Below are 19,423 nucleotides of genomic sequence, written 5' to 3'. Positions count from 1 at the left end.
GTTTTAAAGGACTCAAAATCGATATCAAAAGGCTGAATCAACCCTCTGTAGACCAGTTCCTGTTGGCTCTAACATTGAGACGGCACGATTGATTATGACTACTTTTAATTGGTAATGAGCACTGTAATGGTTTGGAAAGGATTTGTATTCCCCCCCCCCTTCTCCTCGCCCACCAAATACGGAGGATGCGGAAAGGTCAGGGAATGACCACCGCATATCCCCGGAGCAATATGGCCTTAGTTGCTAATGCTCCTAAAAACTAAAAAAACAACAAGAGCATTTTGGATGTTATACATCAAGGAGAAGTCCTTGATGTATAACATCCAAAATGCTCTGAGCTAAATTTTAAAAAAGTTTTCAACCATAATGGCATTCCTGTGCGTAAGACACATAAGCGCTTAGGGCAGAAAATGAGATTTGTTCTTACCGAAATGTAGAGTTGGTTTGAATAGGGGTGTCAACACTGTGATTGTGCCACTTCCAGCACTTTCGGAAAATATTAAGCTTGCAGGTTTTTGATTCCAGCTTTTTGTCTTAGTCTTCATATGGCTGTCTGGTGTCTGCTTTTGATACCAGTAGGGAATTTTAAAATGAGAAGATTGTGTGGCGAGAAACTAGTTCTAATTTTGCGAAATTGCTAGTAAGGCTTTTGATTTGCATTATTATTATTCATCATCATCTTCAGTCTTTGTCGATCCACTGCAGGATTAAGGCCTCCTCAACATATTTGCAGCAACTGCAGTTGTGTGCTTTCTCTTGCCATTGTACAATGGCAAATTTCATAAAATCATTGATCTATCTCATTCTTGGGTCTTTAGGGTGAAGCGGTATCCATTCCAAAATGTGTTTGGTTCATCTATCATCAGTTCTTCCATTGAATGTAACAGACCTCGATTTGTTGGAGAATTCAAGCACATGTTTTTTGGTATATTTTGATTGTGTTTAAAATTCTGCACTCCACACTTTGTCTGACCCCCAGTCTTTGTAAAGCTTTGGCGTTCAATGTCCATGTTTTATAAACATGTTTGTAAAACATGGATAGGGAGAATATATTGTTCAAAAACTTTTTGTTTGAGACAGGGTGGCAAGTTTGTCTTGAAGATTATATTAAGCTTTCCAAATGCTTGTCCCAATTTTATAGCCCTCGTGGATAGCATAGTTGGTTGAATCGCTGTCCTCCCCACACTGGGTGGAAATTATGTTAGTTCGAGTCCCGTCGATGACGAAAGGAATTTTTATGAACCTTTTTCACAATGCGGCTGAGTTAGTCAGTCAGTCTTAGGTGAGGGTAGCATCGTTTTTTCTCCCGGAAACTCGGGTGTTTCGTCCAGAAAACAAAAAAAAATTGACCACAGACCAGACGCATTACAGACAGTATATACGGAGCAATATGGCCATAGTCGCCAATGCTGCTAAAACCCTAATACAACAACCCAATTTTATGTGCCATTCAGTTTCCATCTATTGGTGGAATCTACTGATATTTCGTGCTGCAGTTCAATGTTTTGTTGCAGTTCTTTTGGATCATTGGCAAAGAGAATGATAACGTCTGCAAATCGTAAGTGATTCAGGTAATCTCCGTTTATCTTGAATCCTTTATTATCTCAATTTAGTTTGCAAAAAATTTCTTCTAAACAGGCAGAAAATAGTTTCGGGTAGACTGTCTCCCCTTGTTGGTTGCATTTTTCTGTATTTATTTGAACTTTATCATTGTTGACTCGTATTGATGCAGTAGTCGACTTTTCAATAATTGATTGGAGAAAAATTATATTAGCTCTGTCAATACCTTGGTTGATTAGCGCGTTTATTATTGCTTGTTTTGTGACTAAATTGAAGTTTTTTTCATAGCCGATGAAGGTTATACATAATGGAAGGTTGTATTCATTGTGCTGCGCTATAACTTGCTGCACTGGATGTGATCCATTGTACTAAAGCAGCTTCTGAAACCTGCTTGTTCTTTGGGTTGTGCCGCATCAAGTATTGTGCCTATTCTTAAAAGTACCTTTTTGAAAACCTTGTAGACAACTGCCAATAGGCTTATTGGTCGGTAGTTTTTTAAATACTGTATACCTTGTCACCTTTTTTTTGTTCGGTGGATTGACTTACTCGTTTTTCCATGCTATAGGTACTTTGATAAGTAGAAGGCATTTTGAAAATAGTTTGGCTAGAGCTTGACATACTAGTTTCCTGCTTTACCATTTTTCATTGATTTTATAGCATTTTCTACTGCTACTAAAATTTCCGATACAGCTTCTGCATCTGGTGTTGGATCCAGTTGGTGTCCTTTATCCTTATTAAAATTTGAATACAAAATTCTTCCACTGCTTTAGTATTTATTGTGCCATCCTTAAGCTTCAAAGCAAACATTTGACTCTTGTATTTACCCATTTTTCGTTCTCCATTCTTTAGCCCTTGATTTTCTTCAAGTGTTCTTTTGACGAGATCAGCATTGAACTTGCGCTTTTCTTTTATGCGCTTTCTTATGAAATTGCACATTGCTACATATTAACCCCAGGGGCTCACTTCTGGTATGGGCTTGGCAATCATCATTCTCTCTCTCTCTCTCTCTCTCACACACACACACACATGGTAATTCAGAATTTTTTTTTTTTTTTTTTTCTGGTGCAACGTAAGCCTCAGGCTTCCTTGCACCATATGGCTAATAATAATATTCTACCATGTTTTTTGTACCACTTTGCTTCTTTTCGTGTCGCTTTTTCAACATAGCAATTATTTCTTTTGATGTTCTGGTTAGTTTTTCTTGTTTTTTTTTTCTACAATAGTCTCAACGATTTTGGTATTATCAGTTGAAATATCTGTCAGAAAGGTCTTGCTGCGATTTTTCAATAGTTGGTTAGTGTCGATTTAGTAGTAGTAGTAGTGGCATATGATGCAAGAAAGCAAGCTTATATAGCATCAGCCAAAACACACATACACACACACACCCTTCTCATTTCACCCATCCACTCGCTCCAAATGTTTGTCTAGTTCTGCCTTGAATCTGTTTAAGCTATCAACTTCTACAACGACAGATGGAAGTTTGTTCCAGCAATCAACCACCCGCTGGCTAAAGGCAAACTTCCACACATCTATCCTACACCTGACTTTCCTCAATTTGAATTTATGCCCTCTCAGGCGACATTCTGAGCAAGAGGAAGAATCCCATCAGCATTGAGCATGCTCAAACCATTCAAGGCTTTATACACCTCAATCAGATCACCTCGCAGTTGCCTAGTCTCCGGACACTGTAATTTGCAAAACTTAAGCCTTTCTTCGTAAGAGCAACCCTTTGTTCCATTCACTAATCTTGTTGCCCTTCTCTGTACTCGTTCCAGCAGCTCTACATCCTTCTTAAAATGAGGCCTCCAGACCTGTATACAGTACTCAAGGTGTGGCCTGACCATTGCCTTATTCAAGGGGGTAGTCACTTCCTTATCCCTGCTAGAAAAATTCCCGTATATCGTTGACAAGACACCATGAGCTACTCTTGCAGACCGTCTGCACTTCTCAGAAAACTTCATATATGCCTGCACATCTCAGAAAACTTCATATCTGCCTGCACAATAACCCCCAGGTCCTTTTCACTGGGGGTAATTGTGCAGATAGATATGAATTTGTCTAGTTCTTCCTTGATCTTCTTTATTTCAGTTAACTTGACCAATTTCTTTCGTTCTTACAATCAATTTTGATTTTTGCTTACAGTAACCGATGGTCGCTTCCAGCATTAAAATGGTTCAAGACAGAACAGTCGGTGAATATCGTTTTATTGTTTATCAGTATGAAATCAATTTCGTTAGTATTTCCAAGAGGTCTCTTCCACGTCCATTTTCGTTGAGACTTTTTCTTGAAGAATGAGTTCATGATGAATAATATTTTTCCTCCGCGAATTCACTTAGTATATTGCCTCTAGCATCTCCTTTTCCAGTTCCCTATCAGCCGACAGATCTCTCTTCATTTTTGATCTTACCAATTCGCTTTGAAATCGCCCATTCAAATTTTATAGTGGTAGTCGTCCTGCTTGTAAAGGCGCAATACTTCTTAAAGTTCTCCTTCTCACTATGACTACAAAATTCTTCCACTGCTTTAGTATTTATTGTGCCATCCTTAAGCTTCAAAGCAAACATTTGACTCTTGTATTTACCCATTTTTCGGGGCATAAGGTTGAATAATTTGAAGATAATAGCCCCTATTTAGCTTAATAGCACATCAAACAATTCTTTCGATAATATTTTATACTTTTATGGTTGAATCTGTTAGTCTTTTGTTGATGAGGAACCCATTACGCCAGGCCGCCGTAGCCTAGTGGTCAGGCGCGCTGGTGCATAAGTACACGTGCCTTGAGTGACCGGGGTTCAAGCCCGTGACTACTGAATACGGTGCTGTTTCTTGTATTCTGTCTCTCTTGTGAACTCCTCTGACCGTTTGGTCGTCCCGGAGTATAAACAGAAAATTTATTTATTTATTATTTGTTCCTTTGTAGTATAGCCAACGTCCATCTTCTAGTTTGACCAAATCTTCACCCTTTCTTCGAATATATCATATAAACTGATGATGTCCCAATTGATATTTTTCAGCTCTTGTAATAGCTCTTTTAGCCGTGAGTCTGTACTCATAGATCGAACGTTAAGCGTTCTAAAGTCCAAAGGCGGCCTGATCGAGCCCAGTGATTATAAACCCGCTCTGCCATTGAGCTGGTCTTCCCTCTGCCGTAGCTAGTAGCTTGCATGCCTCCGGGCGTTGTTGAGGGAATGACCGTAATCTGCCACGCTGGTCCATTGCGGGTTGGCAGATTTTGGATCGATTTAGTCTGGTGTCTTAGCTTTGATCTGCCCATCATGGGTAACCCTGATAGGAGTATACGCTCCCGATGTCATAGTTCTCAGCTTCATTGACACGCGCAAAAACTCCCGCCGCGATAAGGCATCGATCCATGGAAGTTTCATTATTATTATTGAATCTTTATTTGAACCAATTTGGCTTTATCCCTATGTAGCAACTGGCTAGTAGGCATAAAGTCACAAGAATCATTCTTTGGAGTTACGTAGGTTAGTTATATACATATTTCAATTAGTTGCATTTACTCCATTTGTTACCAGAAAATACTTTAGCGTTAACAAGGTTCTTAATGACAATTATTATGAAAACAACAGGGATTACCTTTATTTTTGATATAGGATGCTTCTTTTTCCAACCAACTCTCCTCGTACAACGCGCTAACAGTTCTTTGTGAAGGCGATATAAATTTTACAAAAAATGTGAAACATCTTCCCCACTGTCAGAACAGTAGTGTTCAGACCCCTCGGTCTCAATATTGAGCATTCAACCCAACATGTGTGTATGGTGTTTGAAGACCATGAATATGGTCTTCAAACACCATACCTCTGCCAGCAAGGAAAACTTTACGTAGATTGACATTAAAATTTAAAGGTCTAAAAAGCTTAATAAATATGGAGCGATTATTCTCTTCGTTCCTGTAGATTGACATTAAAATTAAAATTTAGGGGTCTAAAAAGCTTAATGAATATGGGGCGATTATAATATAGTCGATCTGCCAACCCTCACTGGACCAGCTTGGCAGATTATGGTCCATTTCCCTCAGCATGAATTGTTGAGGAGGCTTCCATCCTGCAGTGGGTTTGATAATGGCTGCAGTTTTTATTCTCTTCATTCCTTAAGTCGGACCAGAACTTTTCGAAGCGTCATGGTCACTCTTCGAAATTTAATTTATATAATGACAATTATATAAATTATATCATAGCTTTAGAGGATGGAACTGGTTCCCCGACTGCCTGGTTAAATCATAAAGAATGAAAAATAAAAATTAAGTTGTATGAAAGAAATTAAAAAAAACTAACAACTCTGAATCCACTGGAGAGTGCATTTTTCTTCACTGTTTCCACGTTTGAAAAACCATAAAACAGATATGAAACGAATTTTATTCCCCAGAGGATTCAGCGCTTAGTCGTTTTTTTTTTTTTTTTTTTTAATTCTGTCTTTTAATTTAATTTTCATTTCTCACTCTTCATGCTTTAATCAGAAGGTCAGGAGCTAAGTTCCGCCCTCTAAAGCTGGTATAATTTATATAATTGTCATAATTTCTTGGAACTTAAAACAATGCTGCAAATCAATTTCTTATTGCAAATTTCTTAATCTTAAAAATTGTACTGAGTACCAGAGTGTGTACCAACTGATGCTGTCATTTAATCCACGGTTTAGTTATGGTGGACGAGTGGGATCCTGAACCTTATTTAGTTGAAGTTTTGAAGGTTTCACTGCGCTGGGTACTCGAAACGGTAGGAACACGTATCCAGAGACAGGAAGCGGAAAGAGATTCTGATTTTTTTTTTTTTTTTTTAAATGTATCTTTTTGCGTTCAAAAGTTGTCCCAGGGAGTAAATTATGTTTCCTTTTCTTGTTACGCTTATGAAAGTTTGGGAGGTTGAAGTTGTATTGAATTACTAAAATGGGTTTTTTTTTCACAACATGGCGCGTTAGTTGGTCACAGGCGAGAGCAACGTGGTTTTTCGTTCTGCAAACAACAAAGTCGATCACACAACACACGCAATTTACATTAAATATATAAGGCGCAATAGGACCTAAGTTGCTGTTGCGTCTAAAACCTAACAAGAACAACGGCGAGCAGCACACAATAATACTCCAGATGGCACTGGAAGACTATTCCGCGTAATCTATCCCAACAAGGCCTTTCCACCCACAACGACTGGCACGTTTCAATTAACTTCAAAGTGAAGCCTCTAAATATATTTCATAGAACCCCATTTGCCCTCTGTGAACCCCTTTATACATAAGACTCATTCCGATTTAAGATACACTGTTAATGGTCACCTGTTATGTATCTTATTAATAAAATAAAATAAATAAATAAAATTACAGAAATTCACTCCCTGAACCCAGAACACCTCCACCAAAATGAACGAAGCACTCGAGCACCGACATAGAGTAACACATCCTGGAAATGTTGTTGTCCCTGTCCTAGGATATCGTTTGTGGTCACTTCTGCATGATCAGATCCATAAATATCACAAAAATGGATGGCAGATTTAATTTTTTTATTATTTTTTAAAATTTTAAATAAAATTTATATCTGATTTTTTAAAATTATTTACTAAGAATTAATAAACGTATTTTTTACTGTTTGCACAGCAATACAGTAGGCTATGCCCACACACTACGCAGAAAGTAAAGAGCAAAAGAACTAATTGAAAAATATGTAACATCTATTTTGTCATTGTAATTTTTTATTAAATAAAATTTCTTAACATTATTCGTTCGTTGCGAGAAAATTTATTAGCCCCTGCAAACGCAGAAGTTGAAACATCATTGCTAAAACTACTTCTTTATAAAGAAAGATGAGTTGAAGAGCATCTTTGTATCGGCGAAACCTCCCGTTACTAAAAGTGCTGCTTGACTGCAAAGGAAGTACAGAGGTATAGAACGACTGCTGCATCAGAACTTGGTACGTGTCATGAAACTTCTCTATCTTTCAGCCAGTAAGCTTTCCTGTAAAATCATATGCTGATATTGATTAGTTTAAAATATCACAGAAATGTCACTGGAGGAAGTGTATCAGAACATAACAGGGAAGTTTTGTACGGATTGAAGCGATCTTTCTTTCCTGCTGCTTATTTAGTGTTAAATGTTGCTCTGAAGCTCATTGTGATTAAATTAAGAATACGTGAGGTGGGTTGTAAGTATTCCGCTTATTTAGAATGCTTATTCGTTTCCATGTTTAGATTTACTTAAAAATTACTTTTTCGGTATGTTTGAAAATTATTTGGATAGCTGGTTGATAATGACATGCTAGAAACTAAATTGCGAAAGTTAATTTTCATTAAGAATGTTTATTGTATGGATATATACTTTATTATTTCCACTAACGTGCAGTTATGGACGAAATCCACTCCCTCCCCACCACCACCACCTCCTTCAAAAGGTAGAATCTGTCCGTTTAAGAAAAAAAACAAGACAGATCTATTATAAGTTCAAGAACGATTTCGATAATGTATGTTTGTTCACAATATTGGTCTCAAGGAGTTTTGCAATTACGAAAAAGTCTCAACCAGAAATCGAGTTTATTTATTAACTTGAATTTAATTTTCAACTACTAAATTAGGTAATTGATGCTTTTGCTGGAATGGCTAACTGGCATTGTAAATCATAATATTATAGGCATAATTGTACACCGGGTTGAAAGAGTTTCATAATTTTTCAAAAGGGGCTATAACAGAACTTTTTATCCGAATATTTACTTTGTAATTAGACATTGAAATGGTTTGTTTGAGGACTTTTCACAAAGTACCTTCTAACTGGCCACGGTTCCTTGATTGATAAAGTAGTCAAATTCAGTCTGTCTCCTTATCTGAATTTCTGCGACGTACGAGAGTACTGGGCACATATACCACACAACTGTCCAATATATGATGACTAAACATTACTTCCGTTGTTGGTAACCTTTCTCCGGGCAAGAACAAAATTTATTAAGTATGATAACTTTCAGCAACTTCGGGAATTGGAAAGATTGGTATTTACTAGAAGAAAAGCCCTACTGATTTTCTCTTTTCCTGTGATTCCATTAACATCTCTGCTGTAAGGACAGATTCAACTTGACCTACTAGACTTGTTTTATGAATATTGTCATGTATTCTGGCCATTGTGATCACTGAATAAAAACGCAAGATTTTTAATTTATGTGAAATTGGACTTTTTAGACCAGACTTATTGTTTTGTTTTATTCTTTAATTTATGATGTGTTGTTTTGTAACTATTAATTTAAATTGTTTCACTTCTTCTTTTTTTTTTTTTTTTTTTGCTTCTCTGTTTGGGATGGGATTTAGCTCGAACTGCCAGTTTGGTTCCTGGAGACACGGAATATACCAACATTGTTGATGTTGAGTTCGCTTTCCTCCGCTATGCAGGATTTATTTGTTGAACTGATTTCGAAGTTATAGAGCCCCGCCTCCACGCCGCAGGGACGGCCCAGTCTTGAAGTTTCTGTAGCACGTTGTTTGTCAGGGTTTCAAGCTGCGCCCTGGAATGTGGGTGTTCAGAATACTTTTAACATGATTTTAAAATGTTAACTCGTGCGAAATTTGGTATCGCCGAATTTTATTTCCATTGGAATCATAAACAATCGGGTTAGTTGACTACCCTGTTTCCAAAAAATATTGTTTATACCAGATCAAATATGAGTAATTATTAGGTTTTCTATTCAGCTGTCTTCCCCACGACTTTATTAATTCCATTACCTTGAAGCTCCTTTGATATTTGGTGGCTATTAATAAGTAAGTCTACTTTTGATGTTCTTTCACACGTGTCAGGTGCCCCATTAAAAAATGACTGTTGTTTCTTTCTTTCTCCCCCAACTTCCCTGAACCTCTTGTGGGAAACTATGGGAAAGATTGTTGCTTGTCAATAGGGAAATAATGGTGGTGGTATTGTAGGACCTTAGTTACATCTGCAATTAGGACATATTTCTTGTACATGACACGTCTCTAAATTTCGTGTGTTCTGTAGTTGATTTGCTGTTTGCTGAACGAAAAAAAATCCGAATTTCTGGGATAAATCTATTCTATTCGTCGCCTGAAGCTGTAACTCAGCCACGTTGTCGCAAAGACCCATAAATTCCTCGCTTCCTTGACGGAATACGGACTTAGGTCTTTTCAACCGATGTAGGGAGGACGGTGATTCTATGAACTATGCTACCCACGAGAGAATGGTGTGAATCACCCCTGCTGCTGTAAATGTTTGTTATAAGTTGGGCTAGAGTACATCTTACATGAACTCGTGTACGACCGCTGTATCGATAAAATCAAGACACGATACATGCGTGCAGTCAGGCCTTGTCCTGGTTTGTACGACCACAGAGACTGATGCCATCCCCATATCAGCAATCTACCTTCACTGAACTAACTGTGCTCCTCTACGTACACTGGTGTACAAAACGTAAGGACCAGTCAGGTAGTCAGGTTTTCACCTGTAGCTTCTCATAGGAGTGACCGGGATATGGGAAAAGCATACCAAAGGAACCTCGTGAGTTACAGAAAGGATGAAGGAAACAAAACTGTACAGAGGGACTTTATTCAAAAATGGCAACATAGCATTGGCTGCCATGATACAGATACATCACTGTCAAAGATGGAACAAAGGGAAGAGGTGGTCCTCTGTAGGAGATATGTCGATGTAGGCTTTGCACCGCCTGTCCATACTTCGAACAATGTTGTTGATAAGTTCCTGCGGTAACATCGTCCATTCCTCTGTCAGCACCATCTTCAGCTGGTAAACATTTTCTGATGGGTGTGGACGTGCCGCTAGGCAACTCCCCAGAGCGTCCCATATGTGTTCGATGGGATTTAGATCGGCCAAGGAACGGGCAGGCTAATCCATACGAACAATGCCCTCACTTTCCAAAAGCATATCAACAGCTGCAGTGCGATGGGGTGTGGCGTTATCATCCATACACACGAACTCGGGGCCAATGGCACCTCGGAACGGACGCACATGGGAAAGGATTACCTCAGTACAATAGCGTGCACTGGTTACAGTATCGCCTTCCGGTATCTGGAGTTGTGTACGTCCATCCAAGATAACGCCTCCCCAGACGAGAACACCTCATCCGCCATATCGATCCCTTTCGGTGTTGTTTGCGGGGTAATACAGTGTGCCAACCTCTCGCCAGATTAGCTGATGTCCAGAATCGCTGCCGAGACTGAATCTATTCTCATCAGTGAAGAGTACCTTACTCCATTGCGGTGCTGTCCAGTCCTTGTGTTCGATGGGCAGGTATTAAAGAGACACAGCGTACTAGCCGTCGAGCAAACAGTCCACCTTTGTGGAGTCGCCTGGCCACAGTACGGCGATAACCTGCGTCCTGTGCAGCTGGTTTGCAATCGATCCCGCTGTCTGGTGTCGGGCCGTCTTGGCCTGTAGGAGTATATACGGTCATCATTGGGCGTTGTTTTTCGTGGACGACCACCACTGGTCCTTCGAACAGCTGTACCTGTCGTTCTGAAGGCCGACCACGCACGTGAGACGATGCTATGGGCGATACCGAACTCTGCAGCCACACTCCTCCACTTCGAGCTTCCCAATTATTCGACTCCGGGTAAAGTCATCCAGATGTTTTCTACTGGCCATTTTGTTGCCTGTAGCACTGTATGAAACCAATCGAACCTCTGTAACAATCGTGCTCAACATTCGGTAATTTTCAATAACTGCTGCTTTTATCTGTTTATGTGAGTCCTCTCATCACGATTCAGATTTTTGCATGTGTACCAGCTTCTATTGAACGGCCACAGTTATGCAAATCGCCACAGGCTGTTTCGCTTGATTTTGTGGTTGTAACCTTTAGAAATAGTGTTGGTTCTTAAGGTTTGCACACCAGTGTACAATGTCGTTCCGAGTTCCTCTATCACGCCACGGAAGCACCCGAGGAGAATCCGACTGCACGCTGAACCTGAAATCATCTGCGAAGAGCCATTTCCCGTTATCTCAGTTACGTTATTCGAGTGCCCACATTTTTCTGGCCTTACGATGTCGAGCTCTCAATGGAACACACGCTAATAGACCTTATCTCATAAAGTCCGTGCCTTGCAGGCCATTTTGGATGGTTTGGGTTGGCTACCATATATGTAGCGGCTGCTAAGGGTACGGGTGGTTGGGTAGCAATCAAGTGTCTATTCATATCAGAGAGAGAGAGAGAGAGAGAGAGAGAGATCTTGCTTCCGCGTAATCCGTCCGTCACTTCGCTGGAGAGGTCTGGGTTCGAGTCCTGTCGTAGGCTGGAGAAATTTGTAAAGGCCTCTTCGGTGGGAGCTGTATTAGCAGATCTTAGGCGGATGGAGCAGGGATTTTCAGCCCGCGCAATATAGAAATCTGTCTGTGCAGACATAATACACAATAGTGCATTATGGCATAATTTGCTGATGCACCTAAAACCCAGTAACAACATGTTGATGGTCTGTGACCCTGAAATGGACTTATATGATTGGTTTGGGGGTCTTGGAACCGATTCTACAACCTGTTGGTGACACTTTGTGAAACACCAAACCATGCTGCAACTTGGCTTTGTGACTGGCTCACCTCCAGTCTCCTGATGACCCTTCAAGCTATAGACTTTGGCATATCGGTCTCTCAGATGATATTTTCAGATGCTTCACAATAATGGATAGATGTGTTGTCATTTGTAGTGATGGGCATAATCAGATGATTGGTGGTCGAGAGATGTCACTAATCGAAATAAGTGGATGATTAGTAATTAATACTAATCATTCGAATGATACAATGAAATGGTATAATTCGTTTACATCATTAGAATGTATAAGGGAATGAATCATTCGAATAATATAAGTATAATCGAATGATTTGCTGTGATCAAAATAATCGATTGACTTCTCGATTATGACCATCACTAGTCCTTTGCAGTTGTAGTTCATGAATGAGATACGCATGCAGAAAGGTCGAAAATTTAACGAAACGGTTGGACTCCTCAATTTGCGCGATGTCGATCTGTATATATTAAAGAACTTAGTAATTTACATTGCACATCATTTTATGAACATGTTCCGTAATTGTGGCCATAATAAACATCGATACAGATCTTATGCACTGCCCAATAGATTGTTGCTGTTATCTCTAACTGTTTTTACCAGTGTGTTACAGCCTCATGGTTTTAGTTGCCGCAGCATGAATTCAACAATTACTCAGTCTTCCTTTTTTCTTACTTTCTTCCTCTTTGTTTTCCTGCCATTCTGCTGACATATGCGCTTTCTTGATCATCATGTAGTTTTATCGTCTGCTCATTCGATCATTGTTCTCATAAGTAAGCTTGGTTGAGAAAGTACACTAATTGTGCCCGAACGCTTCCATGGCATTTTATTTTATATAATTTTATTTATCCAAGTATTTAATGTCTCTTTTATCCTGTATATTTTTGTAGTTTATTTTTAATAAAGCTGTTATTCTTACCCATCTTTGTGTGTGTGACATTTATTAACGTGTACATTCGACCATTGTCCCAGTTTCGTGAAGTATTTTTAGGAAGCACATGAGTATGTAAATCTGAGAGCTGTGGACCTGTGCATCTTGGTTACAGTGCGTTCAGATGGTAATTTGAAGCCCTTGTAATGAGAATTTCATTTAAGTATCCTCCGGGAGAAAATGCTTGTGTGGGCGTATGTTTCAACTTGAATTGATAGTAGTGTGCGTGCGTTGGCGTTCCCTACCAGTTTTCGTAGAGTTTAAATATTTTCAGACGTGATATGAGATATAAAATATCGTTTAAATATTTTCAGACGTGATAAGAGGAACGGGAAAGATACTGATTATGATGCAAGAGAAACCGTAAGGGACGAATTAAATCTGATTTTAAGATCGTAGTTTATTGTAAAGCATTCTCATCTGGCATTTGTCATTATGATGTATTTATTATTCGTATGAATGATTATCTATATCACATAATCTGAACATCTGCACCCTAGGATGTGAATTTTCATTTATTTTATCAGCAAAAAAATTCCGGTTTCGTTTGCTGATAAAAATAAATTCCAGTTTTGTTTGCACCATAGGGTAGCGCAGCGTTTTCCAAACTGTGTTCTGCAGAACACTAGTGTCCCGTGAAATATCGTAATTAATAATTTAAAAAATAAAATACATAAATTTTGCATATGCGATTTAGCCTGGAGTACAAGGGGTTGAAGGAGAGGGAGAAGCGAATCAATATTATAACTAAACTCACTTCCTTGTAAAAATTTTTTTTGATAATTATCAGTATTTATAAATATTATTATTAAAATAAATGGCCATGGATTTGTGGTTGAAAAAAGGAACTTTAAAACGATAAACGAGTACTTCCGGTATTGCAACTGTCGTCGATGAAAATGAACACAATATTGTCACCCTTTAAAGTGAGGATTTCAATTCCTTCAAAAAACAGGAACCAAAAATCCCAAGTGAAAAAACAGAAACTAATTAATAAAAGATCAAAACAAAGTATGATGACAGTTATTTGAATTTCTGCTTTACATGTTTTGGAAATTAAGATGCTCCTGATGCACAGTGCGTCATATGTAAAAAAAAAAAAAAATAAATAAATATATATATATATATATATATATATATATATATATATATATATATATATATATTTTAGTAAACAGTTCTTTGGCGCCCGCAAAACTTGTGTTCCGTAAATATATTGTGAGATGAAAAGTGTTCCGTGACAAAAAAAAAAGTTTGGGAAACGCTAGGGTAGCGCATCAGGTGATCGCCTGGGCTGCCTTTCCTACTATCGTTCCTATTAGTAGTGTACTAAGGAAAGGCTTTAGGCCGGATGCATTTTATAACTGCTGATAACAGAGCTGTCATACTGCATGGACCTGCCCGGCCTTGGCCTGGAACTCCCGACTGTAGGGAGTCCCAAAAAAAGTAGATATTGTAGTTGGAATTTAAGTGGACTAGCTAGTCCAGAGATCTTCCTTCAAAACACTTACCAGTGTTTTGAGGGGCGATCCACTTAATCGGAAAACAAACATCATTTCATTTTAATGTTTGCAAAGATCATATAAGAAATTGTTTATGAAAGAGTATTTTTATTTGTACTCCTTTCCCCTCCCAGGTGAGCCTCTGAATGAAACCGTTCTGATCTTTTATGGCACCATGTATATACATGAACTTAAATGTTTTTTTTTTATAATTATTAGAAAAGATAATAATATTTTATTAGAAATTTGAAATTTTATTATAAAAAAAATGTATGACGTTAATACAGCAGAAATTTGTATTTATTACATGAAAAGGGAACCCTGAATGGTTCCGGAGGCCTCATGTGATTAAGACGTCCCTGGTATATAACATATAAAATAATTTAATATGTTATATACCAGGCATTATTTTTTTTCATGGATTTTTACATAGTGTTTTGTCGTTGCATAGTTATTTGATTCGTTAGTCTTGTTTTTGTGCAAATTGTCTTAAGTTGCTGTTAATTCACTAAATTTAAAACTTTTCCTAAACTGTATAACATTTGTATTGTAGGCTGTTTAGCTGCTCTTAACTATTTATGATATTTTCATTCCTCTCTTAGAATGGGACCGTATGGTTCTGAACACTCTTAACTTGGTCAAAGCGACTGTTTAAACTCAATCCTCTGGCAAAAGACATTTTGAATGAATTGGACTTTACACTTTGCAAAGTACGAGCTTAAGGTAGAACATATCCAAAATTTTGCTTAGAAGAACTCTCTTTATTCTATACATAAAGCACATCGCCGTACACAACACCGTTCACGTCTACAAACTAGAGATTTGCATGAAAAGACGATCACATGACACAACGAATAACGATGATAAAAAGTAAAGTAATCAAATATTAGAACAGCAACTTAAGACAATTAGAAAAACATATCATTAAAGATTAGAGCACAAAAATTAACGAATTTACATAGGGAGTTTGATAAATATATACGAGGGGATATCAAAAAGTTCGTACCCTTACCTAGAAATAATAGCCCTAGAAAGGTGAAACTTCACAGGAACTTTAATCCTTTTCTGTGTACAGTACATGTATAGTAACACATTTTTCTCATCTGTGGATCAGTTGTTTAATGCCTTGATCATCGAAGTCCGCACTTTTTGCCTGAAACCACGATTCCACTTCATTGATGACTTCCTGAGACGAATCAACGCGGCGTCCACGCAATAGTTCGAAGCCGCACTAGACGACAACAAAGTTGTTGGTGGCAACGGCCGTGTCAGCCGATGCATTGTCTGACAGAAGACGGGCACTTTTGGTTAACATTCCACGCATTTTCACCTTTAAAGCATCGGGTAACTTTTTCAAAAGATTTCTGTAGTATTCTTCGGTAAGTGTGGAACCACGAGGTAGGTAATCTGTCAGGATAACCCCTTTTCTGTTCCAAAACACGGACAACATCACTTTCTTCGCAGATGGAGTTGTCTTTGTATTTTTGAGAGGTGGGGAGGAGGAGTGCTTCCACTGCTTTGACATGTCTTTAGTCTCCGGATCATACTGGTACACCCAGCATTCGTCATCATTTGTCACCAACCGATCAAAAAAGTTCTCAACATCTGCATTACACAAATGCAACATTTGGCGAGAACATTGCTTCTGCAAAGGAACTTTGTTCTTGGAATCTTGGAACCTGTAAAATGCTGTGGGCAGACCCATAACTAATTCCCACACGTCTGTCACTCAGCACCAGCTGTTCAACCTTTGCAACCGTCTCACTGTCTGTGGATGTTGATGGTCTTCCTTCTCTTGGCTCGTCAAAGACACGTGTACAACCGCACTGGAACTCCCGTTTCCACTTTTTTACAGTGTCATAGGATGGACAATTCTGCCCATACACAGCTTTCATTTCTTCATCAATTTCCTGAGCTTTTTTGCCCTGCAAATGCAGGAACTTGATCACGCCTCGATACTTCACTTTGTCAACCGTGGCGTCCTTCCTCAGATTCCGGGCTCCACCTCTGGTGTACGATCACCTACGGGAATGAAATTTCACATTTTAGTTATTGAATATGTAGACAACTTATTAAAAATGGCATCTTCCTACTGATGTTTTATCTAGGTCAGGGTACGAACTTTTTGACATCCCCTCGTATACAACAGTGTGTTAGGAAGTAAATACAGTTATAGTCCTTTTATCGTGTAGGACAACAGTATAGAGACTGATTGCACTGGTCAACACATAAAATGTTATGAAACGAAAATACCTAATCTTAACTAATTTTGTGCTGCTGAATGTGAAAATCACATTAAAATTTGTCGATTGGCTCTTGTTTTCGAATTACAGTTTGAGTCGCACATTAGCGAGGTACTCTACATATCAACTACGGCTCTAGGCAAAACGCATGGCAACACCACAGTTTCAGAACCACCATGCTCTTATCACATAATAGCTAACGCCAACTCATAAAGAGAAAGAACCGGATTCTGTGCTTGCCCAAATCGTCATCGAAATTCCACTTTAATTGAATAACTTCCGTTGTTTTTTACTTTTGGTTTGGCTGCTCTATACACTACCTGAATGGAAATCAGTAACTCTCATACCTGCAAGTGTTGTGAAGGCCAGTCAAATACTGGTATGGGATACTGCTAATATTGTTATTGTTCAAAATCTGCTAGTACCTAACCTACTCCGTATATCTCAGGATGGCTGTAGGACAGAAGGCAAAGGGTTGTGATTATGAATATTCTTCAGATTTCGTATAATGACAGAAGTGGGGACCCCAAGGATCGGTTCTTGAACCACTGTTATTTCTCTTTTTCATAAATACATTATTTGCAAAAATAACAAAAAAAAAAAAAAAAAAAAACTAGAGCGGTATTGTAGCGATAAAATTGGAGAAGAACAAAATGGATTTAGGAAAGGAAGACCTTGTGCATTTAGATTTTTTATTCTGAAATTGCTAATTGAAAAACACAAGCAGTTTAATAGACAAACACACGTAGCATTCATTGATTATAAGAAAGCCTTTGACCGTGTGGAAAGAAATAAACTTTTAGAAATACTAGCTGATGATAATGCTCAACCAAATAATAGCTGTAATCTATATATAAATAATTTCAATCGCAGTTAAATGGAAACAAAAATATCAAATTGAAAACCAATAAATCGTGGCTTCCGATAATGTTTCTCCCCATCTCCGTTACTTTTCAAGATATACAGCAATGCCATTGTCAGACTCTGGCGACTAACAATGTCAGACTCTGGCGACTAACAATCCAAGGAAGTGTGACCTTACAGAATGGTAATCACCCTGATACTTTAGTATATGCTGACAACCCTTGGCTGGTAACAAAGTCAAGTTTCCAGCCAAATGCCCTTGGCTGGTAACGAAGACGAGTGGAAATATCAATTGCAAAAACAAAAATCATGGCCTTTCAAGGAAAGGAACTTTTCCGAAGCAAAATTTGTATTGGTAATACAATTCTTGAACAAGGAAATTGCTTTAAATATCCCGGCTAGAGCCTCACTTGTGAAAAAAGAAAACGTTATTCGTAACAAAATTCAACTTTTAACAGAGCACTAATGTAGGTATGCCATTCCCAAATGCTTTGGTGGTTAAAAAAATAAGATTAATAACATTATACCCAAGAATGATACTGACAATCGTATCGTATGTGAGTTTTTTTCGGCCCAGGTATGAATGTTTCGAGAATTGAGAATTTGTTTTCCTATAAAACATGATTCTTCTGAACCAGAACATTGGTCAGAAATTGAGGATCACATGTACATTATAAAATGAGCCGTTGACAATTTTTTTGCGTTTAAGCTTGTGGCAACAGTTCTTGTACCGTTATACTGTGAAATGGAATACATTGCTGTTCATGTAATGCACTCCATACACTAGTAGATGAAACATTTATGCGACCTGACACCCTTCTGGTACTTGTATTAGGAATTTGTACAGCACGAAGTATTTTCTCTTCAAAATTTGCAGTTCGTCGAAATTTCCCTCTACCAATACTCGTAATGATTTGGCGTACCCATTTTTCTAAGTTGTCTTTCCTCAGTAGCAAATGTTTTGTCGAGTTCAAAATGTTTCAGCCTAGCTGCGGAATTCTTATGAACATTGTCATAAATTAAAATCATATCAGTTAAGTCAGCAAAACTAAACAAATTTTTAGTGTGTCCCATAATATCAGTTTAACAAATGGTGAGCTATAAACAACGAGGCAGTCGTGAAACCTGAAACTGAAATTGGCACTGTAGTACGTACTCTTCCCCACAGGTTATTCACAACTAAGCACTGTACTCTAATTGGCATAATTCAGGTAGCAGAATAGCACTATTCATGTCGGTACGTATCTTTTGTACGATTCAAAGCGAATTTTACAGTCATATTTTTCACATGAATTGAACATTAAAATATAATGCTAATTTGTAATTTATGATTAATGTTTAATATCTCGGAAATAGACTTTTAAAGCAAATGTTCACACGAGCTTGTTTTCCCCTTCTTATATTCAAGTATAGGATATACTCATACATTTGTTACTTGCGGTGTTGAAACATACTGTCACTTCGCGTTCCCTGTCTCCACCGGAAACCACGCAGTTCCATTTTTCACTGAATTAATCAGCCACCAGTTTTCTAAGTCGCACTCAGTAATGAAGAAGTGGTTTGTTCCTTCAGTCCTGACCTCGGTAGCAGCTTTGTGGGCACGATACATTGTTGTCTGCAATTCTTTTGGAGAGGACTGGGTTCGCATTCCGTTAACGACTAGGATTTCTGAAATCCTCTCCAGTCGAAGATGAGTAGTTAGCCGTTCTCATGCAGAGGAGTAGAGTTAACCTCATAGCTCTTCAACATGTTGCAGCATATTCTTCTTTCAAGGATAGTGAAAACGCAGATGGAAAAAGATAATGAAATTTTATTTAA

At 38.3% G+C, this 19,423-nt stretch overlaps 1 protein-coding gene across 3 annotated transcripts in view; it reads left to right on the top strand.

Annotated features, from left to right (window-relative positions):
* Positions 1-19,423, top strand: part of LOC150082171 (uncharacterized) — a 324,507-nt gene that overhangs the window by 50,782 nt on the left and 254,302 nt on the right. Inside the window, exon 1 of one of the 3 annotated variants that reach the window (XM_090380027.1) lies at positions 7,671-7,708. The exons of the other annotated variants lie outside the window; for them this stretch is intronic. The gene's annotated coding sequence lies outside the window, so the exon portion shown is untranslated. Of the gene's footprint in view, positions 1-7,670; positions 7,709-19,423 lie in introns of those variants that run through there. 3 annotated transcript variants of the gene reach the window in all.

The sequence above is a fragment of the Mastigoproctus giganteus genome, chromosome 8 (genome assembly GCF_048544385.1).
Source record: "Mastigoproctus giganteus isolate SK-2022 chromosome 8, ASM4854438v1, whole genome shotgun sequence".
Taxonomy (NCBI): domain Eukaryota; kingdom Metazoa; phylum Arthropoda; class Arachnida; order Uropygi; family Thelyphonidae; genus Mastigoproctus; species Mastigoproctus giganteus.
The sequence above is the reverse complement of the archived record's forward strand: the minus strand, read 5'-3'. Positions and strand labels throughout refer to the sequence as shown.